The sequence below is a fragment of the Erythrolamprus reginae genome, chromosome 5 (assembly GCF_031021105.1).
Source record: "Erythrolamprus reginae isolate rEryReg1 chromosome 5, rEryReg1.hap1, whole genome shotgun sequence".
NCBI classification, from domain to species: domain Eukaryota; kingdom Metazoa; phylum Chordata; class Lepidosauria; order Squamata; family Dipsadidae; genus Erythrolamprus; species Erythrolamprus reginae.
Genome location: NC_091954.1, coordinates 59,039,431 through 59,047,395, shown reverse-complemented (window position 1 = coordinate 59,047,395; position 7,965 = coordinate 59,039,431).

The window sequence follows — 7,965 nt, the reverse complement described above, 5'->3', positions numbered from 1 at the left end:
AACCCCCGCGCTAACCGAGGGATCACTGTATTATGAAAATAGAGGCCAGACTAAAGAGGAACTGCTACAGCAAAATAAAATTACATATATATTTAAAAAATCATCTATTTTGTATAATAATCAGTATTATTTGTAGAAACATTAGCAATACCTTTAAAAATTGTAAACTACTCAAGACTCATTTATACCGCCAGGCATGGGGGAGTTGAGATATTGCTTCCCCCTAGGCCATTACAAGTTATGCATGGTATGTCTGTGTATGTTTGGTTTTATAATAAGGGTTTTTAGTTGTTTTATTATTGGATTGTCACATGCTGTTTTTATCATTGTTGTCAGCCGCCCCAAGTCTACGGAGAGGGGCGCCATACAAATCCAATAAATAATAATAATAATAATAATAATAATAATAATAATAATAATAATTATTATTATTATTATTTTGTTATATTACCGTTTAACCTGGATTCCTTTGCATATACTCTGTGATTAGAATTGGACATGGCATTTTATCAGGATGAGATTCTTAATGTATAAATAAATAAACAAACAATATTTTTAGGAATAATTAGCATTTTCTCTCTAATCTTCTCATTAAAAGTAGATTGTTAAATTCTTGTTGATCAATCATAAATACACTTAAATATTAAATTAAATAAAGAAATAAGGATCCTTTTTTTGTTTGGTTATCATTTCACTTCTGAGAAAAGCTTTTTCTTCTCTTTATTTCTCTGCCTACAGACAAGTATTAGAGCTTATCAATAATTATTAATTTTTAATATATCTAATTAATTTTTAAAATCAGCTTTAAAAGATTGTTGTGTAAAATCTTTGGGAAAACACTATGAAGTAAAATGTATTTCTAGCCTAGCAGTCTACAAATAATTTTTGCTGATGTTTCTAATATAGAGTTGTTTGTTGGCATGCATTTCTACCTTTCATCCCTTCTCAGGAAGGGATTTAATTAATTTCTTTACAGTTATTTTGGGAGCCCTGCCCTCTGTAAAAATATTCTCCAGGCTATGTTGTGTGTATTAGTTAAGATTTTTGAGAATTTTAGGATGCAATATGATAGCTGATTTCATCATGTTAGCTTCTCTAGATGTAACAGTTAGGTTTGTAAGATATTTTTCATTTCCAAAAGCATCTCCAAAATACATACAGCAGTTCTAATTTTTAATTGATTTATCTATTTTGATCATAGGTGTCTATTACTGGAATTTATTTCTTACAATTCAGAAGGAATAAAAATTATTTTAAGAGAAGAGAAAGCTTTAGTTCCTACTAGAAAAAGAATAATAATCATGTTGTTTAATTGTATGTAAACATAAGTATGATATCAGTTTCACTAGGAATATACAGTACTGTATACCAAAATCCAGATAACCACTAGATGGCAACAAAAAATACAGTTAAACCTCTTTGCTATTTAGTAGTAATCTAGGTCCAGCTGTGGTAGCTCCAAATTTCACCGTACAGTTTTGGCCCTTTTAAAATTGGTTTAAAATATAGTAACATTCTCATATAATTGAGTTATTTGTAAAAATAATACAGGTGTAAGTAAGTAAGTAAGTAAGTAAGTAAGTAAATTGAATATTTGAAATGGTGAATCACGTGCCAGTAGAAAAGTTCTTGATTTTTAATGTAAAAGGCTAGGCAAATCTATCTGCCATAGAGGCTTTATGTATATAAATTATCCCAAGAACAAATGTTGCAACTCTGATATTGTATCCTTTTCAATCCATCTATGTTACTGTACAGTATTTGATTTATTTGTTATTTACTGATACCCATAAGGGACTGTTGGCAACCTGAAGCATGGGAAAATTTGTGCTAGCTGTGTTAGTCTGTGCTATTTGTAAGCACTGGGAAGTATGACCCACATTCATTTTTGTAAAAATTGGGTGCGAGGATTATCACTTACTTTTTATTAACTTTTTACAGTTCCAGGCTCTGTTGGCGTTCTAATATTTTGCATTTTTTAAGCATTAGCACTTAGTACTGGCAATGAAATAAGGAACATTCAACAGACAGTCTGTGCTGAATGCCTCTGATTTTTAGAGCAATGCTTCTCATTTCCCCCCTTTATATAGACTACTATATTATGTTGAGGTTCACCACATAAGATAAGTATCAATCCATAAAGACTTTTGGGCCCTTTGATAAATGTGATCAATCTCTTTCACCATTCAAATCAAAATTATTTTTAATGGCTCAAATATTATGAGATCACAATAGAAAGTCTTGCAACATTGCCAGAATTGCAAGATGAAATATGACAGTTTGAACATTTGTATGCAATTTTATATATATAAAATTATCTATTCCATGGGCCATCTTTAATATCCTCATAATGTACCTATGGTTGATTTCTAGACTGCCGTTTAAGAGCTACTTACTACAGAAACATTTCATGTATGTTTCACACTTGAATCTGATCCTTGATACATAATGCCAAGGGATCTTCAGCTATAAATGGAGCCAAGACACAGGAGCAGATAGGTCTGAAATTCAAAAAAGCTTAGATTCATAACTTAGAAATTGAAAACAGTATGTAGGAAATTAGACTTTCAGCAACTGGTGGTTAAGTAGGAGTAATCAGTATACATTTATTATTTTGAAATGAATGCCGGAAAATGAAAATGTTATGTCACCCCCACCCCCCTTCTATAATAGGTTTCAAGAAGTATCAAGAATGAAAGACCAGAAACGTATTTCATCTCTGACCACAGAATTGAAAAAATGATATGGAAACAGAGGTGTCAAGCTGGCAGCCCAAAGCCCGGATGTGTCATGTGCACATCATGCCCCCCAGCAATGCAAAGACAAAAAAACACATTATGATATGTCATGTAACATCAATGTGACGCAGAGAGATTGACATCCATGGAATAGAACATTATTCCTTCCACTTTAGGCTAATATTTCAATAATCTAATGAAACAATGAGGATGGTAATAGTAAGACTGAGATTAATGCTAGTTTACACATTCTAACATTATTAAGCCACAATATAGCTTTCCCTGAAAACCTGACACCTTGGATCCTTTTTTTTTTGTACAACACTTTGGATTCTTTTTTATTGGTTTTATTTTTAGCCATGATACTGAACATTTGGTATTTCTGAATTAAGAAAGGAATAGGAAACTAATCATTCATGACATAAGACTGTATTTTGGGATCTAGGAGAATGTGTAAACAGAGAATGACAACTTGCACTCTGCACTAAACTATCAGAATGCAGACCATGGATTATCCTATCAACAGCTTTAGGTAGGAAGAAAGAGATAAATTCCCATTGTGATAAATATAAAAGGGAGTATGACTTTAGTAAATGCTGTCCAGAATGAGGAGACTATTACAGAATGTTTCTTTTGTCAGTTGACTATGTTCTTGGGAAGTTACAGCTCTCACTTGATAACCTATGCAAATATCAAAAATTTATGCACAAATGCTCTCTGTTCATGAAATATTCCTACCTGTGCATGCTTGCAGATCCTGAACAGACTGAATTGTTACTGCCTTTTCTTTGATTAGGTTTCTGTAATTTTTACCAGATGCTATATCTGATTTATTGTTTGGAATTTTTTTTTACACGCTGTGCTGACTATATGACAGCAGAGAGGGATAAAATAAATATATATTGATTCCTATTACTGTCTTAGTACTTTTGTGACTTCAGCATATAAATATTGCCAATCTTATTGCATATCGAATGGCATACATAAGAACAGATTTTTTAACAGATTGTGTTCATTCAGGTTGCCATGAAGAAATGAACATAGTTGTCAAAATACAAATAATTTTAAGGGTTTTTTTTACCCTATAGTCATGTATTTTGGATATGTTTTAAATTAAAAAAAAAGATTTTCAAGTTTTGCAAGGAATCTTACATTTCTTCTAGAAGACTCAAGTCTACCTATGAAAAATATTTTGCTTTGTCTTCATATATAACATTTCCAGTTTTGCTTTTGGGGTTAATTGATTGATTGAATAAAATCAATACAATTCTGTTTATTCAGCCTAATCATATTTGTAGTATTTATTATCCAGGTTTAGAATGGACTGTGTATACAATACTCAATAGTATGTCTATATGTTGTGAAATAACAGGGATGTCAATAGATTAGTTATAACTAAAATCATAGTCTTCATGAGTAAACTGCCTAAAATCAAGAAAAACACAAGATCCTTTTAATACAGTAAACAGGCGTGCAAATTTATGCAAATTATTTAATACCAATCCCCATATTAGATATGATATGAAGAGAGGCATGTTTATTAAAAAGCATAAGCTTTCATGAGCTACAACTAACTTTATCAGATGCACAGAGTGGCTAGACTGCTGTAGGAGTTAAACTGTAATGCAACCAAGAGAGGGAATACAGGGGAAGATAGATTAGTTATACAAATATTGGCTACCTGTGAAGTGTAGTACCAGTACTATATTAATAATGGTAATGTATTAAACAATTAAAATGCTATATTATATTAGTCAAAACTCTCTGTGCATCTGATTGCAGCTGCCAAAACCTTTAAATCATTTTGTTAGTTTGAAAAAGTAGTCCTTCTGATGTAGAGCTTACCATATTCAGACTAACCTAATATATAAAAGACCTCACTGCAAACTACCACAATCATGGGGAAAGGGATGTGGTCAGCGCCGCAGTGAGACGGCTTCTCCTTCGCGCTCGTGTGGGATGCCGAATCCTCGCTATTTGGAGGTGGCCTGGAATCTCCCTAGAGGGGGTGATGAAAAAGAGGTCGTTTTCTGCCATTTTGGGGGCTGGCGTGCCCCACGACAGGTAGATTTGTGACCTTGACCGGCAATAGGTAAAACGACCTCAGTCGCCATAGCCGCAGTGACTACGGGTTGGGAAGAGAGGATTTGAAGCGTCTGGAGTCATTTGGAAGAAGAAGAAACATAAGCTCTTGTGTTTGAGGATGAGAAGAATAAAAGTTTGCTGGAAAGGGTGAGCGAATTTGTCAGAGGGGACCTTGATTTGGACTTTTAAAAAATTTCTGTTTCAGAAGATGGGCGGAAGCGGAAATGGCTGCGGCTGTACTATTTTAGGATATATTACTTGGCATTTAAATGAACTTTAAAATTTTCTTTAAAACCCTAAGAACTTAACTGCTTTTACTTATGGAAGTTGGGAACATAAGATTGGATTTTGGAATTAGCATAAATCAAACTTTAAAGTTGTTATAGAAGCTAGAATTGAAGAAATGGGAACAATTGTGATTGCTAACTTGAGGTTGAGGTAATACTTGGTTGAATTTGTTTTTTCACTGAATTTGTCCTTGATGCAATGGAATTTGGCAGATTGTTTTCTCTTTAACAAGTGATAAAGAGGAACTGAAAATAAATAGAAAAAGAGCACCTTGGACTTGAACTTTATTGGAACTTGGAAAGGGTGAAAAGGAAAGAAGGATACAATTTGTTTTAGAAAATCTTGGCTTCTGGATGATATAAAGGTTAATTGGATATTTGGACAAAGCTTTTTGATATATTAATTTTATAAAAGATGGAAGACATAAGAGATCTCTTCAAACTACCACAATCATATTGGTAGGATAGTAATAAATGCACAGCACAAGAAAAGTATTTTGATTCAGATAATGTCTGTCGACTGCAGTCATCCAGTTAATAGCAACAGTCTTTTAAATGTGATCCTAGAGAAAATACAAGAGACAATGATATTTAAGTGACTATATTCTTAAATAAAAGTTTTTAAAAAGAAAAGCATGATGGTATATGAATTGGAAGTGACAAATATGAGCTCTATTATGAAAGAATATGCAAAATAGTATAAATAAAACAGCCAAAGTGAATGGTTCTTTATTTTGGTATTTTGGTTTCTTAGTCCTAATTCTGTGAACGTCTTTGGATGGAAAGGAGGAGGGAGAAATGTCCATAATTTATAAGAATTCATTCTCTGGACCACTTTTTTGTTTCACCTTTTCAGTTACACCCACATTTTAAACATAAATGCACTGGGCTGCTATCCTGTGAAATGTGGAACAGAGTATTAAGAGTATTCCTACTAGATATAGGAATGTTTAGGGGGAAAGCACTATGATAATAGATTTGTCATTGTAGCATGGATAACTTGGTTATTCCAATCCACCATGCTTTAAATAAAGTACTTATATATTGAACTGAATACAATTCCTAAAATATATATTTACAACACCATTAAAATTAGACGACTCTAAAGCGTTGGTTAGAGGTTTGAATCTTTGGTATTCCTTTTCCTATTCCTTGTGTAGGACACTTGCATCTATTATTCCTTACAATACCAAGTTTAGATTTACAGAGTTCAGAATCTGAGTATTTGAGTAATACAGCTTTTCTTCTGCTCACATCAATGGTGCAGTTCAAAAATAGAACAGAGACTAATCTGATAAATTGACTGCTTCTTTCTTTAAATTACTATAGTAATAACTTAACTTCATATTTAACAATAATTTAACTACAATATTAGAGTTTTTTTTAAAAAAAATCCGAGAATTTATATCACAATATATCGGCTGCATTATATATATATATTACTTTTTTTGATATAAACTTTGGCACTAGATTTTTTTCAGTTGGTTATTTTGTTACATACATACATTTTATAGTAATATTATAGAATTCTAATACAGTGATTTTCAACCTTTTTTGAGCCGCAGCACATTTTTTACATTTACAAAATCCTAGGGCACACCACTAACCAAAATGACACAAAATGACATTCTAACACAGTACATATTATACATGTAGTTAATAATATAATTTCTAAATGTATTTATACTCACTTAGTCTGAAACTTGGACCTGTTTTGATGAACACAAAAGGACAGGAGTGGTAGAAAGATGCACATGAAGTTCTTCCTCAACAGTTCTCAGTCTCTCTGTTTTCAGTTTTTATCACAGTAAAGCTTGAGAAGCTCAGCTCACATAGATATGTGGTTGAAAATGGGAGCAATCTTTATTGGCCAGAATGGGGAACCCCTTGGCAACTGATAACCAAAATCTGTCCAAAGGAAGATCAGCAAACTTTAGCTTTAAACCACGATTAGAAATCAGGAAAACGGGGAGGAGTGGGAGCTTCAATTACTCACCATGGCCACACAATGACAAGTGCGCGGCAGCCCAAGCAGGGACTTTCCTGGGTGTGGACAAGAGGCGGCCTGCTATTGGTTCATCGCTAGTGGTTGGGATGAATCCTAGAATGTGATTGGTCAGTGAGCGTTCCCTGTGCCTCCACTCTTCCTGTCGCTGATAGCTGGAGGGATTGTGAGGGGAATGTTTATGTTCGGATGGAGGCGGCGGGCGGCAGGCTGGATAAATGGCCTCCACGGGCCGTAGTTTGGGGACCCATGTTTAATTTCCCCATGGCACACCTGACCATGTCTCATGGTACACTAGTGTGCCGCGGCACACTGGTTGAAAAGCACTGTTCTAATATGTATACATTTCTAACTATGTATGTACCTTAAATCAGTGTTTCCCAACCTTGGCCACTTGAAGATATTTGGACTTCAACTCCCAGAATTCCCCAGCAAATGGCCAAGGTTGGGAAACACTGTCTTAAATAAATTAACTATAAGCAGCATTTGAGTTTGTTCAATAGCAATGGAAGCAAAATAAAACACTATACTGATTTGTAAAATAAATAATAGAACTCATTGCCTTTTAATTTGTTATTTAGCTCCAAATTTTATAGATTTTTTACTTCCTCTGAATATTATTTTTCTATTGAGTTTGTTTTTACCTATTGAGGATTACTGAAATTTACTTGTGCTTTCCTGTATTGCTTTTAAAGATATGTCATCCAAAGTTATATTTTATATGTATTGCAAATAGCAGAATATTGTTGATAGTCTGTTAATATCTTATGAATTATTTTTAATATTTTTAAAGGTCATACAATGCTTTTAAAAAAGATTTTATTGTATTCTCATGTTTGAGAGTGTAATA